Source organism: Ranitomeya variabilis, chromosome 7 (genome assembly GCF_051348905.1).
Source record: "Ranitomeya variabilis isolate aRanVar5 chromosome 7, aRanVar5.hap1, whole genome shotgun sequence".
Lineage (NCBI taxonomy): Eukaryota > Metazoa > Chordata > Amphibia > Anura > Dendrobatidae > Ranitomeya > Ranitomeya variabilis.
Window position 1 is genome coordinate 173,329,355 of NC_135238.1, and position 27,825 is coordinate 173,357,179.

Below are 27,825 nucleotides of genomic sequence, written 5' to 3' on the forward strand. Positions count from 1 at the left end.
GAAAGCCTCTACACAGCACAGTTCCTGGAATTGTATCATGCCTGTGATGTTTTTTGTATCTGTCATTCACTTGATATTTCCAATTGCCTGCATGTCTTTCATAGATCCACCCAGTAAATTTCATAGAATTATGTGTCCCTCCTTTACCCACCCAAGGGGTTTACTTTGCTTTCTGATGTGGCTGAACTAAGGTGCTATAAAAGGAAAGCGGTAGGTAAAAAAAAAATAGGATTTGAAAGAAGAAGTTCAATACCTGTAAGTAATTAACTTTTCCTTACTTTTCATTATTCATTACTGTTTTTTGCTGGATTTGATCATGGATAGGAGGATTAATGGTTTCCTTCAATGTACAGTATGGATCAGGCAAAACAAGCATGAAACTGGGTTAATGTAATAATTAGTAGTGGAAAGGGTTCTAAGAAAAGAAAGAACTCTCCTGTTTCTGTACTTCCAAGCAAAATGTACAAATTTTGTAATGATTCAAGGTTTTATGTCACAGATATGGCCATCCTAGTGGAGATGGCTCTACCAACAGCTGTAAGAATAACCTAGCTGGTAGCCAGGAAGGTGGCATGGTAGGTAGGGTAAAAATGTTGTATATTTATTGCAATCTATAATAAGGAAAATAGAATAAATTGTCGCCAACACTGATTAACCAAATGATTTGCTGTATCCCGGTGCCAGGATCTGGCATTTTCTGGAACGGGCTACAAAACTACTGCTGGGACTGGTGATGATCCAGCAGTCATGGTCCATGTGTGAGTAAATCAGAGAATAGGTGATAGGTGGAGGATCCTTAAGAATAATGCTAAAGAATTAGGAGGCAAGCTGAAGGCAAGAACCTTTAGAGGGTTTCTCAGAAAAATTAAATAAAATACATTTAAATATTACAAAATTTACTACTAAATACCTTTATTTAGCAAAAAATTAGCAAAAAAGTAATCTTTATTTAGTGAACTGTCAGGATTTTAAATATATCAGCTCCCATAGCAGTTTCGCAACTGTGATATTTTAGGAGGGGCTGCGTACAGATGTCAGGTGCGAACAACATCCTTCAGGTGCGCATTCCTCTGTTCACTGAACCTGACAGGACAAGCGGATGAGAGGAGCAATGACTAAAACAGAAGATACCGTAACTTTTCTTTGCCTGAGAACATTCTGATGGTTTACTGGGTGACAGGAGGACCGAGCTGATGGACAAACAAAACAAACTGTCTTCGGCTGTCCTGGGCATTTCTATTCAGTGACAGAATCCTCTCAGAATTGTGAGTAAAAATGTATGTTGCACTGTATATGCTGTCACCTGTATGGTACACTGTATATACAGTCAAATGTGTGTGCCATATTTTTCACACAAGATGCACTTTTTTCCCAAAAAATTTGGGAGGAAAATGGGGGTGTGTCTTATAGTTCAGATGTAGCTTACCTGGAGGGGGGGGGGGGGGTGGCAGCGAAGTGGGGTCACAGGAGGCAGGGTCGCCACTGCAGGAAGCCGGCGGTGGCAAGAGTGGGGGGATGCTGCGGGTCTTCAGATGGGAGGAGGTGGTGTCCCAGCAGTGCGAGGCAGCAGCCACTGATCTCTGAGCACTGAACTTCAGGAAAATATAGATCAGGAAGATTTAGATCCCAGCTGAATGATGAGCCGAGATCTCAATCTGCGCATTTGCAGCCATTTTCCTGAGCCCCACTATCAGGAGATCAATAGGCAGAGCAGGAACTCTCGCACCATTGACATGTTCTTGAAGCCAGCTACCATGATATAAATGCTTCAGCCTCGAACTGCCAAGACACCTCCTAACCCAAGCCCAGAGCCAGCAGCATGTGTTTTACAGTCTACTCTCTGCTATAACGGGGATAACAGGTATTTGAATAAGTCTGTAAGGTGGGCTCCTAGAATCAATTCCTCCTGTGGGCCCAAGACACCCCAGTGTAACCCTGATTGTGAGGAAGTTGAACCCTTGTGGGTAGGAATTACAAAAATAGGTAAAGACTGTGGGCTGATTCATTACTTCACTTGCACTTTTTTCTGTTTAATTTGTGGGTTTTTTTTGTATTTTTTGTTTACTCCATAGATTAAGGCGATGTGCACACGTTGCTGATTAGTGTGCGGATTTTTCCACACTGTTTTTCAAAATCCACAGGTAAACCACACTGCGGATTACCCGTGGATTTACGGCAGATTTACCGTGGTTTTTGTGCTGATTCCACCTGTGGTTTTACACCTGCGGATTCCTATTGAGGAGCAGGAGCAGGAGTAAACCGCTGCGGAATCCGCACAAAGAATTGAAATGCTGCGGAAAAAACACAGCTGCGTTTCCGCACGTTTTTTTCCGCAGCATGTGCACTGTGAATTTTGTTTTCCATACGTTTACAAGGTACTGTACAATGCATGTAAAACTGCTGGAGATCCACAGCGTCAAATCCGCTGCGGATCCGCAGCAAAATCCGCAACGTGTGCACATAATTTTAACATTGCTTGAGCTGGGGGGGGGGGGTCAGCTGCATAATCATATGGCGTGGTCTGCACCAGCTGCTACAATACTGATTAGAGGTTTTAACTACTGTAAGGCTGCAGTAGCATCGTACGCAGTGAAGAAGCAGTGACCCACAAATTCAAACACAAAAGTCTCTTTTAATGTGTTTCTTCACAGCATTAAAGTCCAATTCACATAAATGCATATAACTTTATTGGATATTATCAGTGACTAGGGTTGAGCGAAACGGGTCGATCATTTTCAAAAGTCGCCGACTTTTGGCTAAGTCGGCGTCTCATGAAACCCGATCCGACCCCTGTGCTTGTCGGCCATGCGGTACGCGACTTTCGCGCCAAAGTCGCGTTTCAATGACGCGAAAAGCGCCATTTCTCAGCCAATGAAGGTGAACGCAGAGTGTGGGCAGCGTGATGACATAGATCCTGGTCCCCACCATCTTAGAGAAGGGCATTGCAGTGATTGGCTTGCTGTCTGCGGCGTCACAGGGGCTATAAAGGGGCGTTCCCGCCGACCGCCATCTTACTGCTGCTGATCTGAGCTTAGGGAGAGGTTGCTGCCGCTTCGTCAGAAGCAGGGAGAGCGTTAGGCAGGGTCCACTAACCACCAAACCGCTTGTGCTGCAGCGATTTCCACTGTCCAACACCACCTTCGGTGTGCAGGGACTGTGGAAGCTATTTTTTTTTTTTTTTCCCCTCAGCGCTGTAGCTCATTGGGCTGCCCTAGAAGGCTCCGTGATAGCTGTATTGCTGTGTGTACGCCACTGTGGAAACCAACTGCTTTTTTCAAAGCACATATCCTCTTGTTCCTTCCTTTCTGCACAGCTATCTTTTTTGTTTGTCCACACTTTTTATTTAATTTGTGCATCAGTCCACTCCTATTGCTGCCTGCCATACCTGGCTTACATTACTGCAGGGAGATAGTAATTGTAGGACAGTTTTTTTTTTTTTTTTTTTTTTTTTTTGTGGGAGATTAAGATTGGCATTTCTGCTACAGTGCCATCCCTGTGTGTGCCATCTCTCACTGAGTGGGCCATAGAAAGCCTATTTATTTTTTCCGTGATTTGTGTTCTAAAATCTACCTCAACACAAAAACACTACATCAATCAGTGGGAGAAAAATATTGGCCTCAGTCAGGGCTTGTGTGCCACTGCTGTGTGTGCTATCTCTCATTCAGTGGGCTATAGCAAGCCTATTTTTTTTTTTTTTTTTTAATATTATTTGGTTTCTAAAGTCTCCCTGAAAAAAAAAAAAAACCTAAAAAAACAGTGGGAGAGTAATATTGCCCTTTCAGCTTGTGTGCCAGTCTTGACTCCTGGGTGTGCCACCTCTCTCCCTCTCATTCAGTGGGCCATAGAAAGCCTATTTATTTTTTTTAAAAAATATTATTGGGTTTCTAAAGTCTCCCTGAAAAAACAAAAAATACATAAAAAAACAGTGGGAGAGTAATATTGCCCTTTCAGCTTGTGTGCCAGTCTTGACTCCTGGGTGTGCCACCTCTCTCCCTTTCATTCAGTGGGCCATAGAAAGCCTATTTATTTTTTCCGTGATTTGTGTTCTAAATTCTACCTCAACACAAAAACACTACATCAATCAGTGGGAGAAAAATATTGGCCTCAGTCAGGGCTTGTGTGCCACTGCTGTGTGTGCTATCTCTCATTCAGTGGGCTATAGCAAGCCTATTTTTTTTTTTTTTTTTTTTTTTTTTAATATTATTTGGTTTCTAAAGTCTCCCTGAAAAAAAAAAAAAAACCTAAAAAAACAGTGGGAGAGTAATATTGCCCTTTCAGCTTGTGTGCCAGTCTTGACTCCTGGGTGTGCCACCTCTCTCCCTCTCATTCAGTGGGCCATAGAAAGCCTATTTATTTTTTTTTTTTAATATTATTTGGTTTCTAATTCTCCCTGAAAAAAAAAAAAAAACCTAAAAAAACAGTGGGAGAATAATATTGCCCTTTCAGCTTGTGTGCCAGTCTTGACTCCTGGGTGTGCCACCTCTCTCCCTCTCATTCAGCGGGCCATAGAAAGCCTATTTATTTTTTTTTAAAAATATTATTGGGTTTCTAAAGTCTCCCTGAAAAAACAAAAAATACATAAAAAAACAGTGGGAGAGTAATATTGCCCTTTCAGCTTGTGTGCCAGTCTTGACTCCTGGGTGTGCCACCTCTCTCCCTTTCATTCAGTGGGCCATAGAAAGCCTATTTATTTTTTTTTTTAAATATTATTGGGTTTCTAAAGTCTCCCTGAAAAAAAAAAAAAAACCTAAAAAAACAGTGGGAGAGTAATATTGCCCTTTCAGCTTGTGTGCCAGTCTTGACTCCTGGGTGTGCCACCTCTCTCCCTCTCATTCAGTGGGCCATAGAAAGCCTATTTATTTTTTTTTTAAAATATTATTGGGTTTCTAAAGTCTCCCTGAAAAAAAAAAAAAAAACCTAAAAAAACAGTGGGAGAGTAATATTGCCCTTTCAGCTTGTGTGCCAGTCTTGACTCCTGGGTGTGCCACCTCTCTCCCTCTCATTCAGTGGGCCATAGAAAGCCTATTTATTTTTTTTTTTAAATATTATTGGGTTTCTAAAGTCTCCCTGAAAAAACAAAAAATACATAAAAAAACAGTGGGAGAGTAATATTGCCCTTTCAGCTTGTGTGCCAGTCTTGACTCCTGGGTGTGCCACCTCTCTCCCTTTCATTCAGTGGGCCATAGAAAGCCTATTTATTTTTTCCGTGATTTGTGTTCTAAATTCTACCTCAACACAAAAACACTACATCAATCAGTGGGAGAAAAATATTGGCCTCAGTCAGGGCTTGTGTGCCACTGCTGTGTGTGCTATCTCTCATTCAGTGGGCTATAGCAAGCCTATTTTTTTTTTTTTTTTTTTTTTATATTATTTGGTTTCTAAAGTCTCCCTGAAAAAAAAAAAAAAACCTAAAAAAACAGTGGGAGAGTAATATTGCCCTTTCAGCTTGTGTGCCAGTCTTGACTCCTGGGTGTGCCACCTCTCTCCCTCTCATTCAGTGGGCCATAGAAAGCCTATTTATTTTTTTTTTTAAATATTATTGGGTTTCTAAAGTCTCCCTGAAAAAACAAAAAATACATAAAAAAACAGTGGGAGAGTAATATTGCCCTTTCAGCTTGTGTGCCAGTCTTGACTCCTGGGTGTGCCACCTCTCTCCCTTTCATTCAGTGGGCCATAGAAAGCCTATTTATTTTTTTTTTAAAATATTATTGGGTTTCTAAAGTCTCCCTGAAAAAAAAAAAAAAACCTAAAAAAACAGTGGGAGAGTAATATTGCCCTTTCAGCTTGTGTGCCAGTCTTGACTCCTGGGTGTGCCACCTCTCTCCCTCTCATTCAGTGGGCCATAGAAAGCCTATTTATTTTTTTTTTAAAATATTATTGGGTTTCTAAAGTCTCCCTGAAAAAACAAAAAATACATAAAAAAACAGTGGGAGAGTAATATTGCCCTCTCAGCTTGTGTGCCAGTCTTGACTCCTGGGTGTGCCACCTCTCTCTCTCTAATTGTGGGCCATAGAAAGCCTTTTTTTTTTTTTTTTTTAATATTATTTGGTTTCTAAAGTCTCCCTGAGAAAAAAAAAAAAATAAATTAGGTGGGAGATTAATATTGACATTAGTGCTTGAGTGACAGTCCTGCGTGTGTGTCATCTCTGTGATTTTGTGCCACAGAAAACAGAGTGTGTAACATTGTGCCTGATTTTCCTTGTGGTCTCACCAACCTGTTAAGGGATATTGAAATCATACTGAAGTTATAGCTCACCGTGTAAGTTGTTTGACAGCAACAAATAAAGTTACTTTGGTTAAGATTTTAAAACAATGAGGAAGTCTGGTGCAAGAGGTCGTCGTGGGCGTTCATTGTCAGCTGGTAATGATGGTAGTGGTAGAGGAGCATCAGGTGGTCGTGGGGATAAAAATATTCCACCTAAGTCTGGAGCTGTGGAGCCAGTTTCGTCGTCAGGCTACACAAGGCCTCGAACGCTCTCTTTTCTGGGAGTAGGAAAACCGCTTTTAAAGGCGGAGCAGCAACAGCAAGTTTTGGCTTACATTGCAGACTCAGCCTCTAGCTCTTTTGCCTCCTCTTCCGAAACTGGTAAATGTAAAAGCAGCGCGTCGCTTGTGGATGTTCACGGTCAGGGACAAGTCGCTTCCTTGTCCTCCTCAGCAAAAACTACAACAAGAGAGAAGGATGCAGCAGGCGACACAACGGGTCACTCCATGGAGCTCTTTACACATACCGTCCCTGGCTTAGAAAGTGAAACATTTAACAGGCCATGCCCATTACAAGTATATTCTGACATGGAGTGCACTGATGCACAGCCACAGCCAGAGTACTATGCTGCTCCTTTGACTCAGACCACCACATTGCCCTCTCAGGGTACAGATCCACAATCAGACCCTGATGAGACTATGTTGCCCCGCCACGAACGCTATACCACCGACCGACACAGTGACACAGACGAAGTTGCACACGAGCTCGAAGAGGAGGTAATAGATGACCCAGTTATTGACCCCGATTGGCAGCCATTGGGGGAACAGGGTGCAGGCGGCAGTAGTTCAGAAGCGGAGGTGGAGGAGGGGCCGCAGCAGGCATCAACATCGCAACAGGTTACATCTGCCGGGCCCGTATCTGGCCCAAAACGCGTGTCAAAGCCAAAACCTGTTGGAGCACAGCGTTGCCATCCGGTTAAAGCTCAGTCTGCAATCCCTGAAAAGGGATCCGAGTCTAGGAAGAGTGCAGTCTGGCATTTTTTTAAACAACATCCAACTGATCAGCGCAAAGTCATCTGTCAAAAATGTTCAACTAGCTTAAGCAGAGGTCAGAATCTGAAAAGTCTAAATACTAGTTGCATGCATAGACACTTAACCACCATGCATTTTCAAGCCTGGACTAACTACCAAACGTCCCTCAAGGTTGTAGCACCCTCGGCCAATGAAGCTAGTCAGCAACGCAACATCCCTTCCGTCACTGTAAGGCCACCATTTTCCGCACCACAGGCAGTATCTGTGCAGGTTTCTTTGCCAGCCAAAAGCAGTCAGGGTCAGGGAATCACCAGTTTTGTAGGAGGAAATATTGCATCTAGGGCACCGGCGGAAACAATACCGTCTCCAACCGTCTCTCAGTCTGCCATGTACACCGGCACACCCGAAAGTTCCACGATCTCCAGCTCTCCAGTCCAGCTCACCCTACATGAGACTCTGGTTAGAAAAAGGAAGTACTTATCCTCGCATCCGCGTACACAGGGTTTTAACGCCCACATAGCTAGACTAATCTCGTTAGAGATGATGCCCTACCGGTTAGTTGAAAGCGAAGCTTTCAAAGCCCTGATGGAGTACGCTGAACCACGATACGAGCTACCCAGTCGACACTTTTTTTCCAGAAAAGCCATCCCAGCCCTGCACCAGCATGTTAAACAGCGCATCGTCCATGCACTCAGGCAATCTGTGAGTACAAAGGTGCACCTGACTACAGATGCATGGACCAGTAGGCATGGCCAGGGACGTTATGTGTCCATCACGGCACACTGGGTGAATGTGGTGGATGCAGGGTCCACAGGCGACATCAATTTAGGGACAGTTGTGCCTAGCCCACGGTCTAGGAAACAGTTGGCTGTAGGCGTTCGCACCCCCTCCTCCTCCTCCTCCTCGTCCTCCTGCAGAAGCTACAGCTCTTCCACAGAACGCAGTCTGCCAACCACTCCATCGGCAGATGACACTGTTGCACACCAGTTGTCCCATTATGGGCCAGCTACTGCCAAGCGTCAGCAGGCTGTATTGGCTATGAAGTGCTTGGGCGACAATAGACACACCGCGGAAGTTCTGTCCGAGTTCTTGCAACAAGAAACGCAGTCGTGGCTGGGCACAGTAGATCTTGAGGCAGGCAAGGTAGTGAGTGATAACGGAAGGAATTTCATGGCTGCCATCTCCCTTTCCCAACTGAAACACATTCCTTGCCTGGCTCACACCTTAAACCTGGTGGTGCAGTGCTTATTGAAAACTTATCCTGGGTTCTCCGACCTGCTCCTCAAAGTGCGTGCACTTTGCTCACATATCCGACGTTCGCCTGTACACGCCAGCCGTATGCAGACCTATCAGCGGTCTTTGAACCTTCCCCAGCATCGCCTAATCATAGACGTTGCAACAAGGTGGAACTCAACACTGCACATGCTTCAGAGACTGTGCGAACAGAGGCGTGCTGTTATTTATTTGTGGGAGGATACACGGGCAGGCAGTAGGATGGCAGACATGGAGTTGTCAGGTGTGCAGTGGTCTAAGATACAAGACATGTGTCAAGTCCTTCAGTGCTTTGAGGAATGCACACGGCTGGTTAGTGCAGACAACGCCGTAATAAGCATGAGCATCCCCCTAATGCGTCTGCTGATGCAAAGTTTGACGCACATAAAGGAGCAGGCGTCTGCACCAGAGGAAGAGGAAAGCCTTGATGACAGTCAGCCATTGTCTGGTCAGGGCAGTGTACAGGACGAGGTAGCGGGCGAAGAGGAGGTGGAGGACGAGGAGGATGATGGGGATGAGTATATTTTTAATGCCGAACCTTTCCCGGGGGCACAGGAATTTGGTTGCGTGTCACGGCCGGGTTCTGGTTTTTTGAGGGACACAAGTGACGTAGATTTGCCTGCAACTGCCCCTCAACCAATCACAACCGGAGATTTGACAACTGGAACTTTGGCCCACATGGCGGATTATGCCTTACGTATCCTAAAAAGGGACACACGCATTACGAAAATGATGAACGATGACGATTACTGGTTGGCCTGCCTCCTTGATCCACGCTATAAAGGCAAATTGCAAAATATTATGCCACATGAGAACTTGGAACTAATATTAGCAACCAAACAATCAACTCTTGTTGACCGTTTGCTTCAGGCATTCCCAGCACACAGCGCACGTGATCGTTCTCACACGAGCTCCAGGGGGCAGCAGACTAGGAGTGTTAGGGGTGCACACATCAGAAGTGGCATTGGACAGAGGGGTTTTCTGACCAGGTTGTGGAGTGATTTTGCTATGACCGCAGACAGGACAGGTACTGCTGCATCAATTGAAAGTGACAGGAGACAACATTTGTCCAGTATGGTTACTAACTATTTTTCATCCCTTATCGATGTTCTCCCTCAACCGTCATTCCCATTTGATTACTGGGCCTCCAAATTAGACACCTGGCCAGAATTGGCAGAATATGCATTGCAGGAGCTTGCTTGCCCGGCAGCAAGTGTCCTATCAGAAAGAGTATTCAGTGCTGCAGGTTCAATATTAACCGAAAAAAGGACTCGTCTGGCTACCCAAAATGTTGACGATCTAACATTCATTAAAATGAACCACAACTGGATTTCGAAATCTTTTGCCCCACCTTGCCCGGCCGACACCTAGCTTTCCTATGAAAAGCTCTTGCCTGTGAATTACTTTTCTAATGTCTAATTTGCTGCAGCTGATTGTACAGCATACGACATGTTTACACCTCCCTAAATGGCAAAACTCCCCACACGGGGCCGTGGTATCGCGACTTGGCGCAAGCACCCGTGAGACTGCTGTTTGTCTGAAGAGGTGGGTGTGCTCGCTTTTGGTTGACGGCATTGCTACTGGGTCCCTCATAGTACAATGTAGTGTCTCTGGCGGTGGTGGTGCGCACCCAACGTCAGACACACCGTTGTAACATGAGGGGCCCTGGGGCGGTCCCGCCGGCCTCAAGAGAGTTCCCCCCTACCCCAGCTCAAAATGTGCTCTACCACGTGCAAAATTATGTCGCACAGCTCCACCAATCTTTAGTCTATTCGCTGACATCATTCAATGTCTGGCACTGACAATACAAATTTGTAGACATCTATGATGCAACTTAAAGTAGTCTGTGTCTGTGTCCTATATTGGCACCATTAAATAGTTACTGCCAAATTACTATGTCAGAAACTCAGTAGATGAGCCCACCCCTGTACCTAAGTATGCCACCTTTTTTTTTTGTTTTGGTTGTTTTGCGAGACATTAACATCTATTTATATTTTGGGAGTACTGGGACAGACACTCCTTGCACTACTCCTCCACTCACCACCAAGCTGCCTGTGTATCCATGTAACCGCTGTAAAACTGCCATGAGCCTATTGTTTGTTATTTTAGGCCTTTGATAGCCTGTCTGCGGCCCCTACTTGCAATACTCCTCCACTGACCACCAAGCTGCCTGCCCGTGTATCCATGTAACCGCTGTGAAACTGCCATGAGCCTATTGTTTGTTATTTTAGGCCTTTGATAGCCTGTCTGCGGTCCCTACTTTAAATACTCCTCCACTGACCAGACCACTGCTGCCCGTGTACCCCTGGAACCAATTATAAAGTGCCTACAGCCAGCCCATTTTTTTATGTTAGGCCTTTGAAGCCTGTCTGCGGTCCCTACTTGCAATACTCCTCCACTGACCACAATGCTGCCTGGAGTGCCTGCCTGTGTATCCATGTAACCGATGTAAAACTGCCATGACTGCCTACTGTTTGTTATTTTAGGCCTTTGATAGCCTGTCTGCAGCCCCTACTTGCAATACTCCTCCACTGACCACCAAGCTGCCTGCCCGTGTATCCATGTAACCGCTGTGAAACTGCCATGAGCCTATTGTTTGTTATGTTAGGCCTTTGATAGCCTGTCTGCGGTCCCTACTTTAAATACTCCTCCACTGACCAGACCACTGCTGCCCGTGTACCCCTGGAACCAATTATAAAGTGCCTACAGCCAGCCCATTTTCTTATGTTAGGCCTTTGAAGCCTGTCTGCGGTCCCTACTTTAAATACTCCTCCACTGACCACCAAGCTGCCTGCCCGTGTATCCATGTAACCGCTGTAAAACTGCCATGAGCCTATTGTTTGTTATTTTAGGCCTTTGATAGCCTGTCTGCGGCCCCTACTTGCAATACTCCTCCACTGACCACAATGCTGCCTGGAGTGCCTGCCTGTGTATCCATGTAACCGATGTAAAACTGCCATGACTGCCTACTGTTTGTTATTTTAGGCCTTTGATAGCCTGTCTGCAGCCCCTACTTGCAATACTCCTCCACTGACCACCAAGCTGCCTGCCCGTGTATCCATGTAACCGCTGTGAAACTGCCATGAGCCTATTGTTTGTTATGTTAGGCCTTTGATAGCCTGTCTGCGGTCCCTACTTTAAATACTCCTCCACTGACCAGACCACTGCTGCCCGTGTACCCCTGGAACCAATTATAAAGTGCCTACAGCCAGCCCATTTTCTTATGTTAGGCCTTTGAAGCCTGTCTGCGGTCCCTACTTTAAATACTCCTCCACTGACCACCAAGCTGCCTGCCCGTGTATCCATGTAACCGCTGTAAAACTGCCATGAGCCTATTGTTTGTTATTTTAGGCCTTTGATAGCCTGTCTGCGGCCCCTACTTGCAATACTCCTCCACTGACCACAATGCTGCCTGGAGTGCCTGCCTGTGTATCCATGTAACCGATGTAAAACTGCCATGACTGCCTACTGTTTGTTATTTTAGGCCTTTGATAGCCTGTCTGCAGCCCCTACTTGCAATACTCCTCCACTGACCACACCAATGCTGCCCGTGTACCCCTGGAACCTATTTAAAAGTTCATAGAGCCTAGTTATATATTTTATTTACTATTAATAAGGCCATGATGGACTACGCTGTACCACGCTACAAGCTAACCAGTCGACACTTCTTTTGCGAGAAAAGCCATCCCAACCCTCCACCAGCATGTAGAAGACCGCATTGTCCATGCACTCTGGCAATCTGTGAGTACAAAGGTGCACCTGACAACAGACGCATGGACCTGTAGGCATGGCCACGGAAGATTACGTGTCCATTACGGCGCAATGGGTTAATGTGGTGGATGCATGGTCCACAGGGGACAGCCTACTAAGTCTGTCTGCAGTCCCTAATTCAAATTGTCCTCCACTGTCTAAATCGGAACTTCCACCTTCTGGCTTTCGGCCTATAGTATCAGAAATTAAACTGCATTTGGCCTTCAACTTTGGTTAGGGCCTACTAACGGCTTCTGCCCCTCCCTGGTGTTGCCCTCAACTAAATAAAGCTGAGCTTCAACCTTCCGGCTCTCATTATGTGGTTTAAAAAAAAAAAATGGTGGTTAGGGCCTACTAACGGCTTCTGCCCCTCCCTGGTGTTGCCCTCAACTAAATAAAGCTGAGCTTCAACCTTCCGGCTCTCATTATGTGGTTTAAAAAAAAAAAATGGTGGTTAGGGCCTACTAACGGCTTCTGCCCCTCCCTGGTGTTGCCCTCAACTAAATAAAGCTGAGCTTCAACCTTCTGCTCCAAATTACCATTTTAAAAAATGCAATAGGCTTTTCAGGCCTACTAAAGGTGTCTGTCTGTGTGCCCCTCCCTGGTGTTGTCCTCAACTAAATAAAGCTGAGCTTCAACCTTCCGGCTCTCATTATGTGGTTTTAAAAAAAAAATGGTGGTTAGGGCCTACTAACGGCTTCTGCCCCTCCCTGGTGTTGCCCTCAACTAAATAAAGCTGAGCTTCAACCTTCTGCTCCAAATTACCATTTTGAAAAATGCAATAGGCTTTTCAGGCCTACTAAAGGTGTCTGTCTGTGTGCCCCTCCCTGGTGTTGTCCTCAACTAAATAAAGCTGAGCTTCAACCTTCCGGCTCTCATTATGTGGTTTAAAAAAAAAAAATGGTGGTTAGGGCCTACTAACGGCTTCTGCCCCTCCCTGGTGTTGTCCTCAACTAAATAAAGCTGAGCTTCAACCTTCCGGCTCTCATTATGTGGTTTTAAAAAAAAAATGGTGGTTAGGGCCTACTAACGGCTTCTGCCCCTCCCTGGTGTTGCCCTCAACTAAATAAAGCTGAGCTTCAACCTTCTGCTCCAAATTACCATTTTGAAAAATGCAATAGGCTTTTCAGGCCTACAAAAGGTGTCTGTCTGTGTGCCCCTCCCTGGTGTTGTCCTCAACTAAATAAAGCTGAGCTTCAACCTTCCGGCTCTCATTATGTGGTTTTAAAAAAAAAAATGGTGGTTAGGGCCTACTAACGGCTTCTGCCCCTCCCTGGTGTTGTCCTCAACTAAATAAAGCTGAGCTTCAACCTTCCGGCTCTCATTATGTGGTTTTAAAAAAAAAAATGGTGGTTAGGGCCTACTAACGGCTTCTGCCCCTCCCTGGTGTTGTCCTCAACTAAATAAAGCTGAGCTTCAACCTTCCGGCTCTCATTATGTGGTTTTAAAAAAAAAATGGTGGTTAGGGCCTACTAACGGCTTCTGCCCCTCCCTGGTGTTGCCCTCAACTAAATAAAGCTGAGCTTCAACCTTCTGCTCCAAATTACCATTTTGAAAAATGCAATAGGCTTTTCAGGCCTACTAAAGGTGTCTGTCTGTGTGCCCCTCCCTGGTGTTGTCCTCAACTAAATAAAGCTGAGCTTCAACCTTCCGGCTCTCATTATGTGGTTTAAAAAAAAAAAATGGTGGTTAGGGCCTACTAACGGCTTCTGCCCCTCCCTGGTGTTGCCCTCAAGTAAATAAAGCTGAGCTTCAACCTTCTGCTCCAAATTACCATTTTAAAAAATGCAATAGGCTTTTCCGGCCTACTAAAGGTGTCTGCCCCTCCCTGGTGTTGTCCTCAACTGAACAAAGCTGAGCTTCCACATTCTGGCTTTCGCCCTATACTATCAGATATTAAACTGCATTTGGCCTACTAGTGTGGTTAGGCCCTTGAAACAGTGTCTGCTGCTCTTGGGTTTGCTACTCCACTGAACAAAGCAATGCCGCCTGTTTAGTCCTGTTACCAATTTTGAACTGCATGTAGCCTACTTTATTCTTTGGCCCTATATCTGTTTCCTCCTCATCCTGCCCATTGCCCAGCCACTGCTAAATGAGTCTGCTGGTACATTGACCTAGACCACTACATTCCCCTTGTACTCTACACAGCCAGAATCTGTCCCTGCTGAAAGTAAGGTTCCCCTTCCCGCATGTTATACCACCTTACACAGGGACAAAGAGGAAGGTGCAGATGAAAGTGCAGGTTCCTTCATCAGGTGGGGGGGCATACTCGTTGGCGACGTCACTGGCACAGGGCCCCTCAGAGTACGCAAAAGTGTCGCTGCTGGTGGGAGGCGCCCCCGCCATGCAAACACACCGCCGTACTTTGAGGGGCCCTGTGCCAGTGGCAATGCGAACGAGTGGGCCCCCCCCCTGCTTGCTCAGGATCACAGCACTTGCAACTTTTAAATACTTACCTTTCCCTGCAACACCGCCGTGACGTAGTCCGCATTTCCTGGGCCCACGAAAAACTTGAGCCAGCCCTACTCCCCCCACAACTTTCACCCAATTCCCTATGCCCAACTATTATTATACAGTTAATTAAGATTGGCAAGCTTCAGAAACAAGAATGGATGTTTTTGGCATTAAAATGGGCACTGTAGGTGTTTTCCTGGCCTCCACTCACTGCCGACTATGCTTCCCCATTGACTTGCATTGGGTTTCGTGTTTCGGTCGATCCCCGACTTTTAGCGATAATCGGCCGACTGCACTCGACTCGACTCTGGACAAAATCGGGTTTCCCAAAACCCTACTCGATCTTAAAAAAATGAAAGTCGCTCAACCCTATCAGTGACCAGTTTACACCAGTTCAAAGCAATACATATCACATGGCTTTAGATTTGCGGTCCCTAAACAGGCCAGACTTCCCTTGTCCAGTTTCCCTGGGCCACCGCACGCCATCTCACAGTCTCCATACGTGTCCATACACACAGCCTCATATGTTGCAGACACTACACACGCCAGCCCTCCTCTGACTAGTTCTCGTGGGTGTCCTGCATCGCTGTATCACAGTCTCTTTACAGACTCTTTACTCACACAGTCGCATACAGTTCAGGATATCCTCCGGATAGCAGCCGGGCACCATATCCACCTGTTTGCTATTGTTGCACCTGCTAGTCCTCTTTCAGGCACAGGACATCCACCTCCGGGCACAGGACTGTCCACATCCGACTCCTTCGGGCACAGGACTGTCCACATCCGAGACCAGTACCATGGACGACTTGCATCTCTGTGTACGCTGCAGGTGCCAGCACACACCAGACTGACACTGACGTGCACCTCACACACCTGACACACCCATAACCCTTACTGCAGGGTTTTTAAACACACACACAAACCTGTGGCCTTCAGCCACATGGAAAACCCGGAACGGAAATCTGTGACTCTCATGCACACCTATGGACTTCATCCGTCTGCATGCACATTCTGGGGAGAACAAACAGTGCCCTATAGCTGTATCAGAGGCCACAGCCTCACACTACCCAGATATTAACTTGGGTCATGGTGCTTCAACTGCTCAGGGGTGAAAGGTCCTCGGCTTGATTTAGCATATTTTTAGACAGTTTGTGGAAGACCTGACATGAAGCAATGCTCTTTTAGAGTATATCTTGTCATTTTTAACAATGCAGAACATATTAGAATTGTCACTGTTTGCAAAAACTTTATTAGTACCAATGACCACAATATATTTTCAGTTTACTTACAAATAGAGATGAGAAAATTTGCTCTGGTTCCTTCTTATTTGGCAAGTTATAGCGCTTTCCAAATAAGCTGCAGAGGGAACCCAGCTTCCTGGATCGCACTGGTGCTGCATGTGTTGCGGCTGTGTCACAGTAATGACTCATGCATGGAGAGCCTGTTTGTTGGTCTCTCCATGCATGTGTCATGACTGTCATTCAGCAGTCACACATGCACCTGCGGCACCGATCAGCGTGATCCAGGACTCTTGGTTCACTCTGCAGCTTAGGCCGGCGTCACACTAGCAAGTTTTACGGACGTATGAGCGCAGAAAATACGTCCAGAAAATATGCATTGCACACGGCCCAATGGGGCAGCTCCTATCTGCCGTATATTACGCATCCGTAATATACGGCATGTTACGGGCGTAGAAAATCACAGCATGCTGCGTTTGTCAGCGTATTGCGCCAAAAATACGCCAATGAAAGTCTATGGGGGCGAGAAAATTACGGATTACACACGGACCATGCTTGTGACTTGCGAGAAATACGCACCGGTGTTCTATAGAAAAGCTGGCAATTCACCACGATGTACAGTAAAATCACACTGACAGAATAGAATAAAATAACTGTAGTTACCTCGAGTCGCGGTGATGCGCCCTCTGCTGGATGAACTCATATGAACTCGAGCGTGGGAACTTTTCAGAATATTTTCCCAGGCTCGAGTTCATATGAGTTCATCCAGCAGAGGGCACATCACAGCGACTCGAGGTAACTACAGTACATTCCCCTGCACTCCATTCATTCACCAAGTTTTACAGACAGGAGCACAGCTGCATTGGCAGAGCTCCTGGGTGTAAAATGATTTAACCCCTTCAGATGGATTTACAGTGTGGGACAAGACTGAATGACGGAAGGTATGGAATATTGTTGTTTGTTTTGTTTAACTTTATTTCAGGTGACAAGGGTCTTCAGGTGGATTAAGAGTATAATAAAATATTAAAACACCCTGTGTCTTTATTTCATTAAAATACTTTTTAATAATGTGTGTGTGTTTTATTAACCATTTCGTACTATTGGATTAATAATGGATAAGTGTCATAATTGACGCCTCTCCATTATTAACCTGGCTTAATGTCACCTTACAATAGCAAGGTGACATTAACCCCTTATTACTCCATATCCCACCACTACACGGGAGTGGGAAGAGAGAGGCTATGTGCCAGAATAGGCGCATCTTCCAGATGTGCCTTTTCTGGGGTGGCTGGGGGCAGATGTTTTTAGCCAGGGGGTGTCCTATAACCATGGGACCTCCATAGGCTATTAATATCTGCCCTCAGTCACTGGCTTTCCCAATCTGGCGGAGAAAATTGCGCAGGAGCCCACGCCATTTTTTTCCGGTATTTAACCCTTTAATAGTTAGAGACACCAAATTTTACACAGAGACACTTGTTACATTAGTAAAGAGGAATATGCAATAAAAGAAGGGATATGAGATGGTTTACTGTATGTAAACCATGTCTCATATCCTGTCGGGTTTGTGAAGGAGAGAGCAAAAGCCGGCAATTGAATTACCGGCTTTTCTGCTATCTAGCGCTGAATTAAATATATATATATATATACACTCACCGGCCACTTTATTAGGTACACTATGCTAGTAACGGGTTGGACCCCCTTTTGCCTTCAGAACTGCCTCAATTCTTCGTGGCATAGATTCAACAAGGTGCTGGAAGCATTCCTCAGAGATTTTGGTCCATATTGACATGATGGCATCACACAGTTGCCGCAGATTTGTCGGCTGCACATCCCAAAGATGCTCCATACAAGGCAGGATGGATCCATGCTTTCATGTTGTTTACGCCAAATTCTGACCCTACCATCCGAATGTCGCAGCAGAAATCGAGACTCATCAGACCAAGCAACGTTTTTCCAATCTTCTACTGTCCAATTTCGATGAGCTTGTACAAATTGTAGCCTCAGTTTCCTGTTCTTAGCTGAAAGGAGTGGTACCCGGTGTGGTCTTCTGCTGCTGTAGCCCATCTGCCTCAAAGTTCGACGCACTGTGCGTTCAGAGATGCTCTTAGGCCTACCTTGGTTGTAACGGGTGGCGATTTGAGTCACTGTTGCCTTTCTATCAGCTCGAACCAGTCTGCCCATTCTCCTCTGACCTCTGGCATCAACAAGGCATTTCCGCCCACAGAACTGCCGCTCACTGGATTTTTTTTCTTTTTCGGACCATTCTCTGTAAACCCTAGAGATGGTTGTGCGTGAAAATCCAGGTAGATCAGCAGTTTCTGAAATACTCAGACCAGCCCTTCTGGCACCAACAACCATGCCACGTTCAAAGGCACTCAAATCACCTTTCTTCCCCATACTGATGCTCGGTTTGAACTGCAGGAGATTGTCTTGACCATGTCTACATGCCTAAATGCACTGAGTTGCCGCCATGTGATTGGCTGATTAGAAATTAAGTGTTAACAAGAAGTTGGACAGGTGTACCTAATAAAGTGGCCAGTGAGTGTATATATATATATATATATATATATATATATATATATATTTGTCTCACTGACATATTATATATATATATATATATATATATATATATATAAAGACTGTATATATGTTTTTTAGAATATTTGAGCCGATGGATCCATGATATGTCCATTTTGCAAGCCTGCGAGAAAAAAACGGAAGCCATATGGATGCCATAAGGATGACACACGGATAAATTTGTGCATAAAAATCGCATCCTCGCATTAAATACGGAACAGTGTTTTGGGACAATTACTGCATATTACGGCTGTAAAAAACGGACCGTATTTTCATACGCCTAGTGTGACGCCGGCCTTATTCGGCAAGTGCTATAGCTATAAGAGAGAAACCGAGCAAATTCACTCATCTCTACTTGCAAACACATACTCAGTTGGGGAGGGCAAAACAATTTAAAACAACACAATTTTCCTAGTTTGAAGGATGCACTTCAACTCTTCAAGACATTAACTAAGAGAAGCTAGTTTCAGAAAATGATAGTATACAAATGATGATGATGGGAGTAATTCAATGGGAATCTGTCAGCAGGATTTAACCTCCAAATCTATTTATATATAAAGCTCTGGCAAAAATTAAGAGACCACCACATCAAAACCCTGTCATGGGCAGCCCAATCTCCAGATCTGAGCCCCATTGAAAACCTCTGGAATGTAATCAAGAGGATGATGGATAGTCACAAGCCATCAAAGAACTGCTTAAACGTTTGTGCCAGAAGCAGTGTGAAAGACTGGTGGAAAGCATGCCAAGATGCATGAAAGCTGTGATTAAATCATCATTATTCCACAAAATCTTGATTTCTGAACTCTTCCTGAGTTAAAACATTAGTATTGTTGTTTCTAAATGATTATGAACTTGTTTTCTTTGCATTACTTTAGGTCTGAAAGCACTGTTCTTATTTTAATTTTGACCATTTTTCTTTTTCCGAAAAAAAAAAATTATTGCTTGGAAATTCAGAGACATGTTGTCAGAAGTTTTTAGAATAAATGAACAATTTACATTTTACTCAAAAATATACCTATGAAGGGATAAATCAGACAAACTGAACATTTTTCAGTGGTCTCTTAATTTTTTCCAGAGCTGTATACATCTAGCTCTTTAAAAGACAAGTGCAGCAATAACTTTACATTGCCATTTGTTCCTTGGAAAATAAGTCAATATTTGAATTTTTATGCAATTGAGGCTGAAAAGCTACTGTAGATCTGAAGCCTCAGTTTCTTAAACTATATTCCCCCCCAGAACAGCCTCCTGCTTAACATGACTGCCTCTATGCTGTGTGTCTTCATGCAAAGGAACTGTCAGTCAAGCAGGAGGAGGCGACACTGGGTGGGGAGTAGAGCTTTAGTGACAGAGGCTTCAGATCTAGTATTTCAACCTTATTTGCAGATCAATAAAAAAATACTGATTTCCTTAATGGAGGAATGGAATGGCCATGTAAAAGTATTGCTGGACCTGTCTCTAAAGAGCTACATGTGGAAATAATAATTAAGGGTTGAAATCTTGGTCAGACTGCAAAATGTATTTGTCAGGGCATTGTTGCAGGATATCCTGGGGCTAGGGGCTCCTTCCCTCCTTTGGGGGTCCATTTAAGGTCTGAAAACGTCTGAAAATGATGGAAACACTGCTCAAATGACATAGGGACCTCATGAGGATCGCCCCTGGAAGCATTGAGTCGGGCACATCTGCAGCAAAACCTCAGATCTAAAAAAGATCTGCGGTTTTGCTGTGGAGTTGGGTACGAGAAATGCTGCAGATCGGGGCCAGGGCTGTCGGGGGTCTGTGCGGGGCTGTCAGAGGTCTGTGCCGGTTGTTGGGGGTCTGCCGGGTCTGTCGGGGTCTGTGTGGGCTGTCCGGGGTCTGTGCGGGGCTGTCGGGGGTCTGTACGGGCTGTCGGGGGTCTGTGCGGGGCTGTCTGGGGTCTGCCGGGGTTGTCGGGGGTCTGTGTGGGGCTGTCGGGGGTCTGTGTGGGCTGTCGGGAGTCTTTGCGGGGCTGTCGGGGATCAGCTGGGGCTATCGGGGGTCTGTACGGGGCTGTCAAGGGTCTGTGCGGGCTGACGGGGGTCTGTGCGGGCTGTCGGGGGGTCTTTGGGGTGTGTGTGTGCATGCAGGCATAGTCCGATGGGACTACAAGTCCCATTAGGCTATGCCTGTTACAGTGACAGTGATTGACACATTAGCCAATGATGGGACAGTAGTAGTCCCATCATCCGGCTAATGTGTTAAATGTAAAAAAAAAAATACGAACATACAACAGTACATACATCATACAACATATAACAGTACATACAACATATAACAGTGCATACATCACACAACATATAACAGTACATATATCATACAGCATATAACAGTACATACAACATATAACAGTACATACATCATACAACATATAGCATACAACAGTACATACAACATATAACATACAACAGTACATACAACATATAACAGTACATACATCATACAACATATAACAGTACATAAATCATACAGCATATAACAATACATACATCATACAACATATAACAGTGCATATATCATACAACATATAACAGTACATACATCATACAGCATCTAACAGTACATACAACATACAACAGTACATACAACATAAAACAGTACATACAACATATAACAGTGCATACATCATACAACATACAACAGTACATGCATCATAGCATACAACAGTACATACAAAATATAACAGTACATACATCATACAACATATAGCATACAACAGTTCATACATCATACAACATATAACAGTACATACATCATACAACATATAACATACAACAGTACATACATCATATAACATACAACGGTACATACAACATATAACAGTACATACATCATACAACATATAACAGTACATACAACATATAACAGTACATACAACATATAACAGTACATACATCATACAACATATAACATACAACAGTACATACAACATATAACAGTACATACATCATACAGCATATAACAATACATACATCATACAACATATAACAGTGTATATATCATACAACATATAACAGTACATACAACATATAACAGTACATACAACATATAACAGTTCATACATCACACAACATATAACAGTACATATATCATACAACATATAACAGTACATACAACATATAACAGTACATACATCATACAACATATAGCATACAACAGTACATACATCATACAACATATAACATACAACAGTACATACATCATATAACATACAACAGTACATACAACATATAACAGTACATACATCATACAACATATAACAGTACATAAATCATACAGCATATAACAATACATACATCATACAACATATAACAGTGCATATATCATACAACATATAACAGTACATACAACATATAACAGTACATTCAACATATAACAGTACATACAACATATAACAGTACATACAACATACAAAATACAACAGTACATACAACATTAAACATATAACAGTACATACATCATACAACATATAACAGCTACATACAACATATAACAGTGCATACATCACACAACATATAACAGTACATACATCATACAACATATAGCATACAACAGTTCATACATCATACAACATATAACAGTACATACATCATACAACATTTAACATACAACAGTTCAAACAGTACATACAACATATAACAGTACATACATCATACAACATATAACAGTACATACATCATACAACATATAACATACAACAGTACATACATCATATAACATACAACAGTACATACAACATATAACAGTACATACATCATACAACATATAACAGTACATAAATCATACAGCATACAACAATACATACATCATACAACATATAACAGTGAATATATCATACAACATATAACAATACATACAACATATAACAGTACATACAACATATAACACAACATACATCATAACACATATAACAGTACATGCAACATAAAACAGTACATACACCACATAACTGCATACATCATACAACATATAACATACAACAGTGCATACAACATAGAACATATAACAGTACATATATCATACAGCATCTAACTGTACATACAACATACAACAGTACATACAACATAAAACAGTACAAACAACATATAACAGTGCATACAACATACAACATACAACAGTACATACAACATACAACATATAACAGTACATACATCATACATCTAACAGTACATACAACATACAACAGTACATACAACATAAAACAGTACATACAACATATAACAGTGCATACATCATATAACAGTGCATACATCATGCAACATACAACATATAACAGTACATACAACATACATCTAACAGTACATACAACATACAACAGTACATACAACATAAAACAGTACATACAACATATAACAGTGCATACATCATATAACAGTGCATACATCATGCAACATGCAACATATAACAGTACATACAACATATAACAGTACATACATCATACATCTAACAGGACATACAACATAGAACAGTACATACAACATAAAACAGTACATACAACATATAACAGTGCATACATCATACAACATACAACAGTACATACAATATACAACATATAACAGTACATACATCATACAACATATAACAGTACATACAACATATAACAGTGCATACCTCACACAACATATAACAGTACATATATCATACAACATATAACAGTGCATACATCATACAACATATAGCATACAACAGTTCATACATCATACAACATATAACAGTGCATGCATCATACAACATATAACAGTACATACATTATACAACATATAACATAAAACAGTACATACATCATATAACATACAACAGTACATACAACATATAACAGTACATACATCATACAACATATAGCATACAACAGTTCATACGTCATACAACATATAACAGTACATACATCATACAACATATAACATACAACAGTACATACATCATATAACATACAACGGTACATACAACATATAACAGTACATACATCATACAACATATAACAGTACATACATCATACAACATATAACATACAACAGTACATACAACATAAAACATATAACAGTACATACATCATACAACATATAGCATACAACAGTTCATACATCATACAACATATAACAGTACATGCATCATACAACATATAACAGTACATACAACATATAACAGTACATGCATCATACAACATATAACAGTACATACATTATACAACATATAACATACAACAGTACATACATCACTGTTGTGAAATTGGATTTTGGGCTCCCCCGGTGGCCACTGGTGGAATTGAACTGGTGTGCATCATCCTCTCTGTTCACCTGTTTCCATCAGGATGTGGGAGTCGCTATTTAGCCTTGCTCCTCTGTCACTTCCATGCCGGTCAACATTGTAATCAGAAGCCTTTCTGTGCATGATCCTGCTGCTAGACAACTCCCAGCTAAGTTGGACTTTAGTCCTTGTTTGTTTTTGCATTTTGTTCCAGTTCACAGCTGTAGTTTCGTTTCTGTGTCTGGAAAGCTCTTGTGATCTGAAATTGCCACTCTGATGTTATGAGTTAATACTAGAGTCTTAAAGTAATTTCAGGATGGTGTTTTGATAGTGTTTTTAGCTGACCATGAAAGTGCCCTTTCTGTCTTCCTGCTATCTAGTAAGCGGACCTCAATTTTGCTAAACCTATTTTCATACTACGTTTGTCATTTCATCTAAAATCACCGCCAATATTTGTGGGGGCCTCTGTCTGCCTTTCGGGGAAATTTCTCTAGAGGTGAGCCAGGACTATATTTTCCTCTGCCAGGATTAGTTAGTCCTCCGGCCGGCGCTGGGCGTCTAGGGATAAAACGCAGGCTACGCTACCCGGCTACTGTTAGTTGTGCGGCAGGTTTAGTTCATGGTCAGTTTAGTTTCCATCCTTCCAAGAGCTAGTTCTTATGTTTGCTGGGCTATGTTCTCTTGCCATTGAGAACCATAACAGTTTGACCGGCCACAAAGGGTTAAATTAATTGACAGAGAAAGGAGAGAAAAGAGAAGTCTGCTGAAGATTTTTTTTTTTTTTTCCTTCAGTTCTGAGTGTGCTTGTAATTGAATCTCTTGCAAGTCTGCCTATATTGCAGCCTTTCTCTCTCTCTCTCCTTCTAATCCTGGAATGGCTCTGTGTTCACCTGTTTAAAATGGATATTCAGAGTTTAGCTGCAGGTTTGAATAATCTTACCACGAAAGTTCAAACTTTACAAGATTTTGTTGTTCATGTTCCTATATCTGAACCTAGAATTCCTTTGCCTGAATTTTTCTCGGGGAATAGATCTTGCTTTCAAAATTTCAAAAATAATTGCAAGTTGTTTTTGTCCCTGAAATCTCGCTCTGCTGGAGATCCTGCTCAGCAGGTCAGGATTGTGATTTCCTTGCTCCGGGGCGACCCTCAGGATTGGGCTTTTGCATTGGCTCCAGGGGATCCTGCGTTGCTCAATGTGGATGCGTTTTTTCTGGCCTTGGGGTTGCTTTATGAGGAACCTCAGTTAGAACTTCAGGCGGAAAAGGCCTTGATGTCCCTATCTCAGGGGCAAGACGAAGCTGAAATATACTGCCAGAAATTCCGTAAATGGGCTGTGCTTACTCAGTGGAATGAGTGCGCCCTGGCGGCGAATTTCAGAGAGGGTCTCTCTGATGCCATTAAGGATGTTATGGTGGGGTTCCCTGTGCCTGCGGGTCTGAATGAGTCCATGACAATGGCTATCCAGATCGATAGGCGTCTGCGGGAGCGCAAACCTGTGCACCATTTGGCGGTGTCTACTGAGAAGACGCCAGAGAATATGCAATGTGATAGAATTCTGTCCAGAAGTGAACGGCAGAATTTTAGACGAAAAAATGGGTTGTGCTTCTATTGCGGTGATTCAACTCATGTTATATCAGCATGCTCTAAGCGTACTAAGAAGCTTGATAAGTCTGTTTCAATTGGCACTTTACAGTCTAAGTTTATTCTATCTGTGACCCTGATTTGTTCTTTATCATCTATTACCGCGGAGGCCTATGTTGACTCTGGCGCCGCTTTGAGTCTTATGGATTGGTCCTTTGCCAAACGCTGTGGGTATGATTTGGAGCCTCTTGAAACTCCTATACCCCTGAAGGGGATTGACTCCACCCCATTGGCTAGCAATAAACCACAATACTGGACACAAGTAACTATGCGGATTAATCCGGATCACCAGGAGATTATTCGCTTTCTTGTGCTGTATAACCTACATGATGTGTTGGTGCTTGGATTGCCATGGCTGCAATCTCATAACCCAGTCCTTGACTGGAAAGCTATGTCTGTGTTAAGCTGGGGATGTAAGGGGACGCATGGGGACGTACCTGTGGTTTCCATTTCATCATCTATTCCCTCTGAGATTCCTGAATTCTTGACTGAATATCGTGACGTTTTTGAAGAACCTAAGCTTGGTTCATTACCTCCGCACCGGGAGTGCGATTGTGCCATAGATTTGATTCCGGGTAGTAAATACCCTAAGGGTTGTTTATTTAATCTGTCTGTGCCTGAACATGCTGCTATGCGAGAATATATAAAGGAGTCCTTTGAAAAGGGACATATTCGTCCTTCGTCATCTCCCTTAGGAGCCAGTTTTTTCTTTGTGGCTAAGAAAGATGGCTCTTTGAGGCCGTGCATTGATTATCGGCTTTTGAATAAGATCACGGTTAAATATCAATATCCGTTGCCACTGCTGACTGATTTGTTTGCTCGCATAAAGGGGGCCAAGTGGTTCTCTAAGATAGATCTCCGTGGGGCGTATAATTTGGTGCGAATTAAGCAGGGGGATGAGTGGAAAACCGCATGTAATACGCCCGATGGCCACTTTGAGTATTTGGTGATGCCTTTTGGTCTTTCAAATGCCCCTTCAGTCTTTCAGTCCTTTATGCATGACATTTTCCGTGATTATTTGGATAAATTTATGATTGTGTATCTGGATGATATTTTGATTTTTTCGGATGACTGGGACTCTCATGTCCAGCAGGTCAGGAGGGTTTTTCAGGTTTTGCGGTCTAATTCCTTGTGTGTGAAGGGTTCTAAGTGCGTTTTTGGGGTTCAAAAGATTTCCTTTTTGGGATATATTTTTTCCCCCTCTTCCATCGAGATGGATCCTGTCAAGGTTCAGGCTATTTGTGATTGGACGCAACCCTCTTCTCTTAAGAGTCTTCAGAAATTTTTGGGCTTTGCTAACTTTTATCGTCGATTTATTGCTGGTTTTTCTGATGTTGTTAAACCATTGACTGATTTGACTAAGAAGGGTGCTGATGTTGCTGATTGGTCCCCTGCTGCTGTGGAGGCCTTTCGGGAGCTTAAGCGCCGCTTTTCTTCCGCCCCTGTGCTGCGTCAGCCTGATGTTGCTCTTCCTTTTCAGGTTGAGGTCGACGCTTCTGAAATCGGAGCTGGGGCAGTTTTGTCGCAGAGAAGTTCCGATTGCTCCGTGATGAGACCTTGTGCTTTTTTCTCACGTAAATTTTCGCCCGCCGAGCGGAATTATGATGTTGGGAATCGGGAGCTTTTGGCCATGAAGTGGGCTTTTGAGGAGTGGCGTCATTGGCTTGAGGGGGCTAGACATCAGGTGGTGGTATTGACTGACCACAAAAATCTAATTTATCTTGAGTCCGCCAGACGCCTGAATCCTAGACAGGCGCGCTGGTCGTTGTTTTTCTCTCGGTTTAATTTTGTGGTGTCCTACCTGCCGGGTTCTAAGAATGTTAAGGCGGATGCCCTTTCTAGGAGTTTTGAGCCTGACTCCCCTGGTGATTCTGAACCTACAGGTATCCTTAAGGATGGAGTGATATTGTCTGCCGTTTCTCCAGACCTGCGGCGGGCCTTGCAGGAGTTTCAGGCGGATAGACCTGATCGTTGCCCACCTGGTAGACTGTTTGTTCCTGATGATTGGACCAGTAAAGTCATTTCTGAGGTTCATTCTTCTGCGTTGGCAGGTCATCCTGGAATCTTTGGTACCAGGGATTTGGTGGCAAGGTCCTTCTGGTTGCCTTCCCTGTCTCGAGATGTGCGAGGCTTCGTGCAGTCTTGTGACGTTTGTGCTCGGGCCAAGCCTTGTTGTTCTCGGGCTAGCGGATTGTTGTTGCCCTTGCCTATCCCGAAGAGGCCCTGGACACACATCTCGATGGATTTTATTTCGGATCTTCCTGTTTCTCAGAAGATGTCTGTCATCTGGGTGGTGTGTGATCGTTTCTCTAAGATGGTCCATTTGGTTCCCCTGCCTAAGTTGCCTTCTTCTTCCGAGTTGGTTCCTCTGTTTTTTCAAAATGTGGTCCGTTTGCA

General features: G+C 43.5%; 1 protein-coding gene across 2 annotated transcripts in view; it reads left to right on the forward strand.

The window, feature by feature from the left end:
* The first annotated feature begins 240 nt into the window (after positions 1 to 240).
* Positions 241 to 27,825, forward strand: part of LOC143784254 (putative methyltransferase DDB_G0268948) — a 150,102-nt gene continuing 122,517 nt past the window's right edge. The window contains exon 1 of one of the 2 annotated variants that reach the window (XM_077272278.1): positions 241 to 255. The gene's annotated coding sequence lies outside the window, so the exon portion shown is untranslated. Of the gene's footprint in view, positions 256 to 1,564; positions 1,862 to 27,825 lie in introns of those variants that run through there. The other variant, XM_077272277.1, reaches the window with a different exon arrangement.